Genomic DNA, 13571 nt, shown 5'->3' on the forward strand with positions numbered 1-13571 from the left:
GATCGCATGAAGCAATATGACAAAATAATTGTTTTGAAGAAGACAGTGAAAGACGTTGTTTTTGTGTTCTCAATAAACAACTTACTTTAAATTAGGTACAACACTGCTTCTTGGCAGTTGAAAACCCCGGGAAATATTGTTTGTTTGTTTGTTTGTTTGTTTGCTTAACGCCCAGCCGACCACGAAGGGCCATATCAGGGCGGTGCTGCTTTGACATATAACGTGCGCCACACACAAGACAGAAGTCGCAGCACAGGCTTCATGTCTCACCCAGTCACATTATTCTGACACCGGACCAACCAGTCCTAGCACTAACCCCATTATACCAGACGCCAGGCGGAGCAGCCACTAGATTGCCAATTTGAAAGTCTTAGGTATGACCCGGCCGGGGTTCGAACCCACGACCTCCCGATCACGGGGCGGACGCCTTACCACTAGGCCAACCGTGCCGGTCCCCGGGAAATATGTGGCAGTGGTGCGAGTATTGAATTTCAGAACCAACATTTGGTAAAAGGCACACCACAACACACAACAACAATTCTTTCTAATTCCTTATGAGTCGCACACAGCCAGCACAATCTAGATTTGTGTAAGCTCGACTAATCGAAAAAAGCCATTTATATAATCGTAGTACGAATTTATACCCAAATATGGACCAATGACTTCCTCACTGCAAGCGGTCAAACCAAGGGAAGGCATACTAGTGATTTCGTTATATTCTTACAGAAAATTTGGTCGAAATAAATGTCAACCACCGGAAAGAAATGCCCGGCTGTAAATTTAGTTTCCCGTATTTTCAGAATGCAATCGGTAGTGTACCTGACATTACCGGTTGTCGCCATACCAGAATTTAGCTGACTAACCATGGGTCATGAACCAGCGAATGTTTCTGTTAAAGGCACACTCCTTCTCGTGTTAACGTTAACTGTTTGCCTCAACATCACATATCTGGCCAGAATTTTGCATGGGATACGACCATCCCTCCACTTGGTCACTTATCAAAAAACAATGTCTTTACTCCTTCCTGAGTTGAGTTGACATTAAAAAAAAAAAAAAATCTATTTCTTAAAAAGCCACTGGAGGCTTTTACGTGTGTCTGTAAGTGTGAGTGCTGCGAGAGACGCTCAGGATGTTTACATGTGTTTTAATGCAATTCTAATTCTAAGTTTACAGCAAATATGAAGCGGGCTAGAGTTATTAGTTTTAAGTGCAATCGTTTAATTCTTAATACATGTGATGTTTTTATGTCTGTGATCGCCTGACACTGTAAGGCAATTTTCCTTGTTTTTATGAGGACAGTAAACATTTTGAGTCTTGAGTCTGAGTCTTTGAGTAATTCATCAAACAACCCCCCCCCCCACCCCTATGTCCAGTGTGCACAGAGAGCACCTTGGCGTCGACCTCCCATGTGTAAGGTTGATTGTTCGAAACCCATCCGCGCCTAATGAGTTAAGGGTGGAAAAAAAATCCTTGCGCTTAGAATCGTACCCACGGAATACGCGCGATATAAGCCTCATATTGATTGATTGATTTTCCGAACTCCCAGGTCTACTTATGTTCAGACCTGCACGTGCCTTAGCCCCTTCGAGTGTACACGCAAGCACAAGACCAAGTACGCACGGAAAAGATCCCGTAATCCATGTCAGACTTCGGTGACTTACGGAAACACGAAAATACCAAGCATGCATCCCCCGAAAATAGAGTATGGCTGCGTAAATTGCGGTGCATTCATTCATAGACGTTGAAACCCACTCGTACAAAAACACGAGTGTACGTAGGAGTTTAGGTTCATGAACGCAAAAGAAGAAGAAGAAGAAGAAGAAGAAGAAGAAGAAGAAGAAGAAGAAGAAGAAGAAGAAGAAGAAGAAGAAGAAGAAGAAGAAGAAGAAGAAGAAGAAGAAGAAGAAGAAGAAGGTCCACTTAAACGCCAGCGTCTCATTGTCCTTGTGCAAAGCCTGTATTATCGCATACAGACAGATAGATTTTGTAATCAATGGTTCAATATCTGGGTTGTAAAGATCGTGAGAACTTCGAACAGCGGTTCATTACGTGGTTCTGTTGTCTTCTTACTGGCAGAGAGGCAGTTGAACATTCATGTGTTCTTTTGCTTCCTAGATAGTGAGAGAGTGTGTGTGCGTTAAATGCTGTGAAGTTCTGCATGTAGCAAGCAACATTAAATTTATCATTTTTCTTTACTTTGATTCAACGTTTTGTTTTGTCTCATTTGGTTGAGATTTTCAAGGTTTCAAGTTTCTGTTAATTTAAAAACCGCCAAAAGTAAGGAGAAGGAAAATAAATTAATCACGGACTAAGTAAGCAAATATTTTTCTTTTTCGTTGGACACAATTTACACATTCCAATAGAAGTTTTGACAGTAATCGATTTTTTAGGTACATTGGAAGAAAATATTATGAGTTTTGTGACAACCGAGGTCGATATATCAGTCATAGTTCAGTTCTGTGAGACTACATAATTATGTGTGTGTATGCTATGTGTACTTCTTTGTGTGTCTTGTATAATCACAGCAGAGCATTACAACAAGCATTAGATATTGTGGTCTGTTTTTGTCCAGACTGGCGAGTACAGACATACAGCAAGAACAAGACACTTTTTTCAGATCCTTCTAAGTCGTTTTCAGCAACTTCACGTATGTCATTGAAAAGAAAACTTCTTTAAACGCGTGTACGCTGTCCATTACTGAAGAACAATGCCGCAAGTGCCATACACTCTGTGTTTGTGCATCACTACAGCTGTCTTCTGTAGATTTGCTACGGTTATATCATCGTCAACTGTCCACGCTGGTCAGAGAAAGGATGTGATTGGCCAGTATAGACTGAGCAATGAATACCAGTGTCGCCGACTGTGTTGGTATCGTCCACAATGTTTGAGTTACAGTTATCACGCTGATGCGTCGATCTCTGCATTGTCCTGTGTTCTGCATACAAAGCCAGGTATGCTGTTTCACGTATATCTTTGTATTTTGTTTTCGTCATGATCAACATGTGTTACATCATGAGCATCATGATCATGATCATGATCATTATCATCATCGTCATCGTCGTCGTCGTCGTCATTTTCCTCCTCCTCCTCCTAACAATCCTCATCCTCTTCCTCATCATCATCATCATCATCATCAGCATCATCATCATCATCATCATCATCATCGTCATCGCCGTCATCGTCGTCGTCGTCGTCATCATCATCATCATCATCATCATCATCATCATCATCATCATCATCATCATCATCATCATCATCATCATCATCATCATCATCATCATCATCATCATCATCATCATCATCATCATCATCGTCATCAGGGTCGATAATTTGTGTTACTAATAATCCATTGCAAACCAAATGAAAAAAAAATGTGACGCATGTAAACCCGAGGTAGACAGGGACATTCGTTTCCTTTCGTTGTCTGTACTTTCCTATTGTTGACTCTCAACATAATTATGTTCTACCTTTATGGGGTGGTACTCTTTGTGGAGATATGTGTGTTTCTTTGCAGTAAACACAAACGATGAGAACACAGTCCAATCTTCTCCCGGCTGGACAGAGACTGAGACCTCTGGTGCACACATCAACAATGGATGTAAGCTCCGACCCTGCAATCAAGCAGAAGTGTGCATTCCTACGTCATCACCTCATGTCAAAACGTCATCAATATCTGTGTCGTATATTTGCCTACCGTTGCCGTCCAAATGCGGCGACCCAGAAGCCCCCGTCAATGGTGACGTCATCGTATCTGGCTCCAACCAGGATGACGTGGCTCATGTGACGTGCGATGACGGATATATTGCGTTGCCAAGGGGCGTGACCGTAGAATTGTCGTGCTTGGTTAGTTACCTCTAAATCAGTGCGTGTGTGAGTGAGTGTAAATGAGTGTGTGTGTGTGTGTGTGTGTATATATGTGTGTGTGTGTGTGTGCGTGTGCGTGCGTGTGTGTGTGTTTGTGTGTGTGTGTTTGTGTGTGTGCGTGTGTGTGTTTGTGTGTGTGTGTATATACAAATATCCCATACAATTGCATAATTATGTGAGTGTATAATAATTCTGTTCGAATGCAGTGAGAAGACAGTTAATGTTACTGTAATTTCGTATAATTAGAAAGACATGTTTTAGATTACACACACATAATGCACACCTACTTTTCCCAACCAGGTTACATCCAAATGGACTTCATTTGAAGGCGAATGTTCGCAGTACGCATTTAACATTAGCGACAAAAGCGTTCGCTATAACCTGCTATGGAACCTGACAGAGGACTCAGCTCTATGTGCCAAAGGAGTCTACACCGATTCCGGGCGGATGGTTGTCAGATTACGCCAATCAACTGCGCAGGAGAACGATGACCTACAAGTTCTCTTCAGGTAGGTTTTTATTTCAAAGGGAGAAGGATGGGGCACGGTGAGCAAAATGAAAAAACAATAGACCCCCCCCCCCCTTCTCCTACCCCGATAAATGTCAACAGCGAGAACTCAAGGTATTGTTTACATAAAAAGGACGCATGTACACACTGACATGGCAACCAAGGCATAGAAACCGCCGTGAGCGCATCTCAAAATCGTTTTGAATAGAAGATCTGCTCAATTATTACTCGTCTGACTGACCACTATGCAACGCATAGACCGCATTAACCAACAAACCCTTAAGGAACACCAAACCAAATACGACATCCTGACTTTGACCTCCCATTTTCAACGGTCATATTGGAAACTAATAGTTACCATGTCGGACAATCGTGTTCGGAATAACAATTTCAAGGTAAGTGAGCTGTGAAGCTGATGTTACAAACACACAGAAACAGCAACACATACAAAACGTTGCTAAAGGACAATACAAGATTGCAACGGTCAAGTCATAACGTTCTTCATGACTGCAGGTGAATCATACTTAGTTTTAAGACCTTGGACGTCTATATTCACACCAGCTTGGTTACAAAACGTTTGAGTTTTAGTCTACCTTCTCTTCTTTTTGGAAATACATTTTTTTCTGAGATACAAGGGATATAACGACAAAGAATATACTTCTGCTATATAAACATGTTGAAACTATCCTCTTTCTTTTGTATTGATTAGTTGTGTCCTCACTTATTAAAATAGGTCAAATACGCAAACCTATACACAAAAAAAGCTATCCATTAAGAAAAACTAATTTTAAAAGAAAATCGTCCCTCTTAATAGACCCTATCGGTATTCCAAGCTCTCGTGATCTCTCGCAAACTTCAGAGCATAGCAAAGCATGCGGTACAGCGATCTCGTGCGAGCTGCACAAGCCAAAGTTCGAAGTTCTCGCGATGTTCAAAGCATAACAAAGAGCGTGTCTCGCGAGAGCTGCTCAGATACCGAAAAGGTCTATTGCATGGGTTGTTATAATATTGTTCACCCGGTACCCCCCCCCCCCCTCCCTCCAGCTATTCTTTCTTTGCATATAACATTAATCAATCCAATCTATTTCAAGAAAGGTATGTTATTGGAACGTCTATTTTATGAGAATTTAATGTGTTACGTTTTATTTTGTCATAAAGAAAAGTTCCAATACCATACTGTGGTTTTTTTTAATTCAGAATTTTGGAACGTTGGCATATGTTTGTTTTGGGATTATTAGTAGTACATGTGTTTTGTCCAAACTACTGGTCCATTCTCTTTTGAAACGACTATTTTGTTACGAAAACGGTGATGTGGCTAATCATGTTTCCTCAAAATACAATACCCACAGATAATAATAATACGAGAATTTATAACGCGCACATATCTCACCACAAGGCGACTCAAGGCGCACTCATACACATTCTTTCGCATTAACAACTCATGCACACTCATATACACTTAGAATAAATCACATAAAGATGACAAGGCAACAACACAAACAGAGACATGGCACTCAAAAGTAAGCATGAAAAACAAAAGAAAATTCCAAATAATAATTATGAACATGGCTATTTACAACTGCTTTGATTTAGGCTTGCGGGTGAGGTGGGGGGGGGGGGGGGGGGGGTAGCGGGGCACTGTAGTCTGAGGATTATTTAGGGAAAAGAAAAGTCTTGAGGTCAGACTTGAATGCTTCAGATACAACAATTATCAAGGCAACAAGTACCACACGGACGTCGTATGGTCCAGAGTGGTGGACAACAAATGGGACAACAGGAGAAACCTTGGAGACATGCCTCTAGTTCCCGGAGACAGCTTCAACCTGACGCTTCACGTGCAGAGTGACAGGCTGCAGCTTGTGCTGAACGAGGCGCACGTGTACACCATTCCGCTGGGCAGCGTCCAGGATAATCCGAGTGGAATTGATGTCAGCAATATGAACGCTATTGCCATTAATGGAGAAGTTGAGCTTACTTACATAAATCTTATTTCAGGATGTTGAAGCTTTAGAGTCCAAATCTTGCGGAAAGCAGGGTGGGCATTTCTTAATTAAGACACCTGCCCAGCCAATTTTGCCACTATTTGTTTTTCGCAACACGCTTCTCTTGCTGTTCATGTGCTCGTAATTTCTTGTAACAGACAGCCATGATGCAGATTTGGCGTTGTTGATCTTGAAGATCATTTAAACGATGCGTTCCAGAATGCCACATAAGGTCTTTTTATGTCAACAAATTCGTCACTTTGCATGGAAGAAAATCGCAACGATCGCAATTCAATCGCCAAGCCACCTCATTCGTCAAACATCGGCGCGTTGCATTTCTCGAATAAGAAATAAAACGTACCGAATTCTAGCGTTCTCCGCGTGACGCGGCACAAGAAAAACAAGTCGCGTAAAGGCTGTTCTTAACCAGACGGACCTTTGGTTCGCGAACTAGGTTCGTGGGGTTCGGCGAACCTCAAGACTGGTTCGGCGAACTTGTCTTGGTTCTTAACCAGACGAACCTGAGTTTTCGAACTAGGTTTGGGAGGTTCGGCGAACTAGGTTCGGGGTTTGCAAGTCATGTCTTGGGAACCTTGAAGATCGGGCCGAACCTTTGACTCTTCTGCCAAGGAGGAAGACAAATTATTGAAAAACTGAATCTCAATGGCGGACGAAATCACCCAAGTCAAAATTACATTTTCTGAGATTTTATAAAAACAACGCTTGAACGAAAAGGTAGAATGGTGACTTCCGTTCGATTTCAAGTTAAGCTTTTCACTTTTCCGAGCAAGACAACCGCTGAGAGTGAAAAAACGCCGCTGTTCGACTTCGAAATTTCCAGTCGTAGACGACCTTCGCTTCTGCAGCATTGTGTTAGTGCAGGTGAGGCAGTGTTACTCATTTCGCTGAGCTCGTTTTCGTATTGTTGTGCATTAGGATCATCTAGTATGATATGAATAAAAGCAGGAATGACTTCGGCATGTAAACGCATTGATTTTGTCGAAATCAGCACAGCAGTAAGCTAGATTCTTTCTGCTCAATTTGTTTAATTTTTTTCTTCAAAAGTTTATGACTTTGATTTTGATTGTTTGTTTATCTCATCGGCACAACATCCATCAGGCAAAAGACTTTGATTTTGATTGTTTGTTTATCTCATCGGCACAACATCCATCAGGCAAAATATCAATATGTTGAATGATAACGTTGAGATAAGGAAGTTCACACATTTATCTGCTTGCAACAACAATCGCAAGGACAGATCTGTCTGCTTCGTTGACTGCTAGATTTTCATTGAATTTCCCAAGTAATGATGATCTCGTTTTCAATTAGATCTGGACAGTGTTTGTGTTCTTAGATTCATGATTGACCATGCAGGCTGATTGAGATCATAACATTGTGTTTGTTTGTGCTGGTGCAATGTGCAGATCAATGGCCCGGACCACAGGATGACCCAGTGATCAATACAACTTGCGTTCACCACTCAACATTGTCTTCCACCTAACTCAAGGGCAAAAATAAAGGTACATGGTGGTGAAATCATTGTGCAATTTATGTCTGTGAAGATCAAGATAGTTGTTAGCACTAACTGATCATGCTTATTATTATCAAGTTACATACACACTCCGCCCCAGCTCCACCCTAAACCCATAACAACACTCTCCAGTCCAACTACCCCCACCCTTCCGTGCAACATATGTTGCCGTCTGTACCTTGTTTGTGGTTATGGGTAGTGCTCAAATAGTTCCATAACTGTTAATATAAATTAAAAGTACTGAGAGTTTCATTTTCCATTGCTCTTCCCCTTCCTCACGTCACATTACACACTCCCTTTGCCCCATCCCCCACCCCCTCTCTCTTTCTATGCTCTCTTTTTTCTTTTACTTCTTCTTCTTCTCTTTCTCTCTCTCTCTACCTGTATAAATCAGCTCTCTGGTTGTTGCTTCTGTAAGTGTAATGTAAAGTTCTACATCTCTGCATAAATTTTGTATTGTCATTTTTCAGAATGCCCTTGTAATAACTTCAGCGTCTGCCCATGGAGTCTATATAGGTCAAAGTCTCAAATGTGATGTGATCAAGAGGATGCCGCAATGATCCAGGTAATATTGCAAATACTCAAAATGATCTAAAAGCAGAAGCATAACGTGATCCACAAACATTTCTGCTTAAACATTACAGGGTTACAGTACACCCAGAAAAACAGCTGGATGTTAGTGCATAATTATCTGCAAGTGCAAGCAACATCGACCCTCTCCCCCTGCTCTTTTTCCATCAGCAAGAGCAACATTTATTTTCATGTACAACTTTTCTAGTGGCTCTTATGTTGTATAACTGTTGATATTTAAATGAAGCAAGTGTTTGTTTTCAATGGCACTGCATTTCCCATGTACACACACACACACACACACACACACACACACACATTCGCATTGTCTCTGCCTGTCTGTCTGTCTGTCTGTGTCTGTCTGTCTCTCTCTGTCTCTCTCTCTCTCTCTCTCTATTTCTCTGTTTTTACATAAGTAATTTTGATCACTTGCCTTTCACTGGGATTTAGTTACTGAATCAGTCATTCAGTGAGAGTGTTATGTAGAGTAAGAGTATTGAGTCTGCTGCTGCTGCTGCTGTTGTTCTTACTCATTACTGTTTTTCCTCTCTGCATAATTCTTGTTCTCCCTTAAATTGCTGGTGTTATTTTCATCATTACAGTATCTGTCCATTGAGTCTGCGTCTGAGCTGTGATGGGACCAAAAAGATTCCAGAATGAAAGAGGTAACTTTTACTGATCTTTATTTAGTTTATGGAGAAGTTGGTTCACATAATGCATTACAGAGTTGCTGCCCTTTTAGATATGTTAAACATTGTACCAGTCATTACATGATCAAACTGTGTTAGCCACCCCACCTTCCCCGGTTCCCAGCTATCCTTCTATCCCCGCCTCTAAACCCCCACCCCAATCCTTCCATCTCCCCCAAATCAATTTTACTGACACAACACTGATTTTCATTTTACCTTATTTAAGTGTTCTTTGAATAAAATTATATAGCCTGTTGCTGCTGCAAATGTTGTTGTGACTGTTCTTCCTCAGTGTATATTTTTTTCGTTTCCTCAGAATGCAGTTCTCCCATGCACCACAGCGTCTATCAATGGAGTCTACAATATTGTCTGGGATGTGATTTGAGCAAGAGCATGTCAGAATGATCAAGGTAACTTTTTAAACACACAGAACTGATCAAACTGTAGAATTCAAGTACACAATTTTCAGATGTTTTCAAATGCATAACATACTGCAACAGTCAGGGTCTTTCTCCACATAAAGAGTGTGAGGTTTTCTTGGTAAAATTGCGATTTTTGTCGCTATGCGCAGAGTGCGACCTTTTTATTTGATTTTTGTACTATAAAGGCAGATATTCAAATAAAAGAAAGTCTTGCATGGGGAGGAAGGAATATGCATGAGGCTTTTGACAAGACAAACTGTCCTTATTAGAGCCTAAACATACGTTCCTTACCGTTAGAACCAAAATGTCAGACATCATAGATGCTCCAATTAAACAAAAGAAGGGCATCCTTTTACTTAAACATAATTATACACTGTACCGCACATTAATAACCTGGTTGTGTTCTGTGGCAGTGCATAGTGGGAACCTTTTTGCTTAATGAATTTCACATGTGTCTGTAACTTGAATCTCCACCAAAAGAAGCTGGACGTAAAAAGGGGTGTCTAAAAAAAAGCGCCATATTTCCTTTTTGATCTCTTTTTTTTTCGCAGTCAAAAATGTGATTAAAAAGAAAATAGGGAGGTTTTTTTTACCATCCTGTATAGTCTTGTTGTTCCCATGTAAAAACCTAGTCAAACATGTGGTGTCTGATATGCTGGGTAATATGGTGAGGAACATGCCTTTAAAGGCCCAGTGATAATTGTGAAAGCCGTTCTGCTCAGCTGGAATTTGATGAATTTTGTTGTTGTTGTGTTTAATGAAATGAATTCGCAAAAAGGAAAACAATTTTTTTTACTGTTCACACAAAGCACTTGTAGATAGTTGGTATGTGCCGCATGTCAGGGGTGGTCTTATTCAATCAATCAATATGAGGCTTATATTGCGCGTATTCCGTGGGTACAGTTCTAAGCGCAGGGATTTTTTTATTTTTTTTATTTTTTTATTTTATGCAATTTATATCGCGCACATATTCAAGGCGCAGGGATTTATTTATGCCGTGTGAGATGGAATTTTTTTACACAATACATCACGCATTCACATCGGCCAGCAGATCGCAGCCATTTCGGCGCATATCCTACTTTTCACGGCCTATTATTCCAAGTCACACGGGTATTTTGGTGGACATTTTTATCTATGCCTATACAATTTTGCCAGGAAAGACCCTTTTGTCAATCGTGGGATCTTTAACGTGCACACCCCAATGTAGTGTACACGGAAGGGACCTCGGTTTTTCGTCTCATCCGAAAGACTAGCACTTGAACCCACCACCTAGGTTAGGAAAGGGGGGAGAAAATTGCTAACGCCCTGACCCAGGGTCGAACTCGCAACCTCTCGCTTCCGAGCGCAAGTGCGTTACCAATCGGCCACCCGGTCCTAATACATACAGGTAAACTGACAGGTACTTTTCCACAGTGGAACCCCCCTTTCAGACCCATTCATTTCAGACTTCCTCCTTTTTAAGATCTTGCTTCTTTAGATGTTCTGTGACGGGTGAAGTGGCGCGTAGTGGTAAGACGTCAGCCTCCTAGTCCTAATCGGGAGGTCGTGAGTTCGAATCCCGGTCGCTGCCGCCTGGTGGGTTAAGAGTGGAGATTTTTCCGATCTCCCAGGTCAACTTATGTGCAGACCTGCTTAGTGACTTAATCCCCTTCGTGTGTACACGCAAGCACAAGACCAAGTGCGCACGGAAAAGATCCTGTAAACCATGTCGGAGTTCGGTGGGTTATGGAAACACGAAAATACCCAGCATGCCTACTCAACGAAAGCGGAGTGAAGCTGACTATGCTCTCAGAGTATAGTGTGGGGAACCCAAATGGGCAAACGAGCTCACACGTCACCAGAATTTCTGGAACGCTGAAGAAGAAGAAGATGTTCTGTTCATAACCTGTAAATTACCCCCCATTTTTAGACCCCTTCCATTTTAAGACTTGATTTTCTCACATTTTTTAAGGTCTTAAAAGGGGTTTCCCCTGTACTCCTAAAAAACCCTGACCCACAAAGTAATTTAATTATAACTGCTGTAATCGTTCCTTCCGTGTGCTATTATCTGTGGGGTTTTTTTTTCTCCTGTGTTGTCTCATCCTCTGTGCGCCCTGAAAGAGACCTCCGGGTCGAAATTGCCGTACCTTGTCTTATCCAGCTGTGATCCCGCCTTCGTATTAATGTGAGGGCAGTACCTTTTTTAAACTTTCAATATTGACCGTACGTTTTGCATAAAACACCAATAATGAATTAAAAATACATCAGAAAATTATTTCCTCACTATACACAATAACCCCTCATTTAAAGGCTGACAAAGTCCTATTTAATTAGTTTACTTACTTCCAGGGCTTTTCCCATCGTTGCGGGGATGTATAAATTAAGCTTCCTGCAAAGTTTTAGGTTTGAAGTCCTTACCAATTACAAGAAATAATCAATTCTTTATAAAGTTTATTGCTATCTTTAGAAACAGTTCTCCAGGGCTTGGGCTATTTTTAGACCGTCAACACAGACAGTACAGCTTCGTCAATCCCCGCGTGAAGGAAATCGCTCACCTTCCACGTGCAAAACGTAGTGATATTGACACGCCAGATTAGCGCGGTAGCGGATTGTGCTAAGCAGGAAAGCGCGCTTTTCTGTATTCTTGTTAACTTCGCAATTTCCGGAAAACATCCACTTTCACTTTGAGACTGTTCTGTCTACATTCGACACTATCAACACCACTTTGCAATACTGAAATAATTTTTTCTGTTTTTGAAAGCTACAGCCAATCATTATTATATCCCCTTAGGTACAGTTTTATACCATCGAACGCAGAAGGTACAGTTTTATAACATTATTGGCACATGTAAACAATAGGAATTAATTAATGAACGCTACGAAAAGGGCAGCCTTTAACCTATGAACTTGCAACTGTGTTGACCTGTGTAATGTAACATAGACCACCACCATCTCTCTCTCTGTCTCTCTCTCTCTCTCTCTCTCTCTCTCTTACACCCCTTACCTGTTCGCAAACCTTTACCCAAATGTATGCTAAATGTATATACAATACAAGACAAGACAAGACATGGCAAGACAAGACAAGTTAGGAAAAGGTTGCCAGTAGGCCAATAGAGGGATGACAAGACAAGGCATGACAAGACAAGACAGGACAGGACAGGGACCAAAAAAAAAAAAGAAAGAAAAAAAGAAAGATAACTAATTCGGTCAACAGATGTTAAAGAAATAAGCATTTGTTTGGGTTGAATGTTTGGGTGTCACCCTGTATATATTTGTATTTTTGCAGGACAGGGTCGAGTTGTGATGATGTCAGGGCGACTGAAGACACACCAACAAGTATTCTTCGGAAGTGTTTGGAACACAAATGAACATTATTTCATAATAAAAAGGCGGCTGACATTGATGTTCATATCGGTTCATGTTCATATTCTCAGCACAGACGTGTGCTTAGAAATCGGATGTTTAAGAACAAGAGACAACCCTGAATAAAGCCTTATGAAATATGGTTGGAGCTGGATCAAAAGTGTGTGTGTGTGTGTGTGTGATTGAAGGGCAACATTTATAAATGATGAGACAGAAAGCTAAAGCACATCCTTTTATCGTACGTTCCATATCGTCCTCCTACTTTAAATGCTTGCTAATACAGACGTTCTCCAAGAAAATGTCTATCCAGTAATGTTTTGTTTATCGCAATGAAAGCTTTTTTTTGAGAAGAATGAAGAGGAATCAAATTTTTAAAAAACAAAAAAACAAGACAATTGAATTGCTCAAAACGTAAAGAAACAGGATGATTTTGGTTCAGTAGTACTATTTGTAGACCCTTAAAGCAATACATCCACAAGGGATTCCAGTGTATCAGTGCAAATAGAAAATTTCTGATATAACTTGAAAATTAAAACAGACTGAATTGTGATAAAAAGAACCAAAATACCGAGTAGTTTTTTTTTAGGTCTCCCTCTTCACTCAATCCCCAAACTCATATTCTGTACCGAAAAGAGCTCAAACACACACGTGGACAGACAGACA

General features: G+C 40.9%; 1 long non-coding RNA gene across 1 annotated transcript; it reads left to right on the forward strand.

Annotated features, from left to right (window-relative positions):
* The first annotated feature begins 6757 nt into the window (after positions 1-6757).
* On the forward strand, positions 6758-13104 carry LOC138946191 (uncharacterized). Its single transcript, XR_011449205.1, has 6 exons — positions 6758-7236; positions 7779-7874; positions 8356-8450; positions 9058-9120; positions 9461-9554; positions 12832-13104. It is a non-coding gene; the product is annotated as an uncharacterized lncRNA (long non-coding RNA).
* The last annotated feature ends 467 nt before the right edge of the window (positions 13105-13571 follow it).

The sequence above is a fragment of the Littorina saxatilis genome, linkage group LG1 (assembly GCF_037325665.1).
Source record: "Littorina saxatilis isolate snail1 linkage group LG1, US_GU_Lsax_2.0, whole genome shotgun sequence".
Classification (NCBI taxonomy): Eukaryota; Metazoa; Mollusca; class Gastropoda; order Littorinimorpha; family Littorinidae; genus Littorina; species Littorina saxatilis.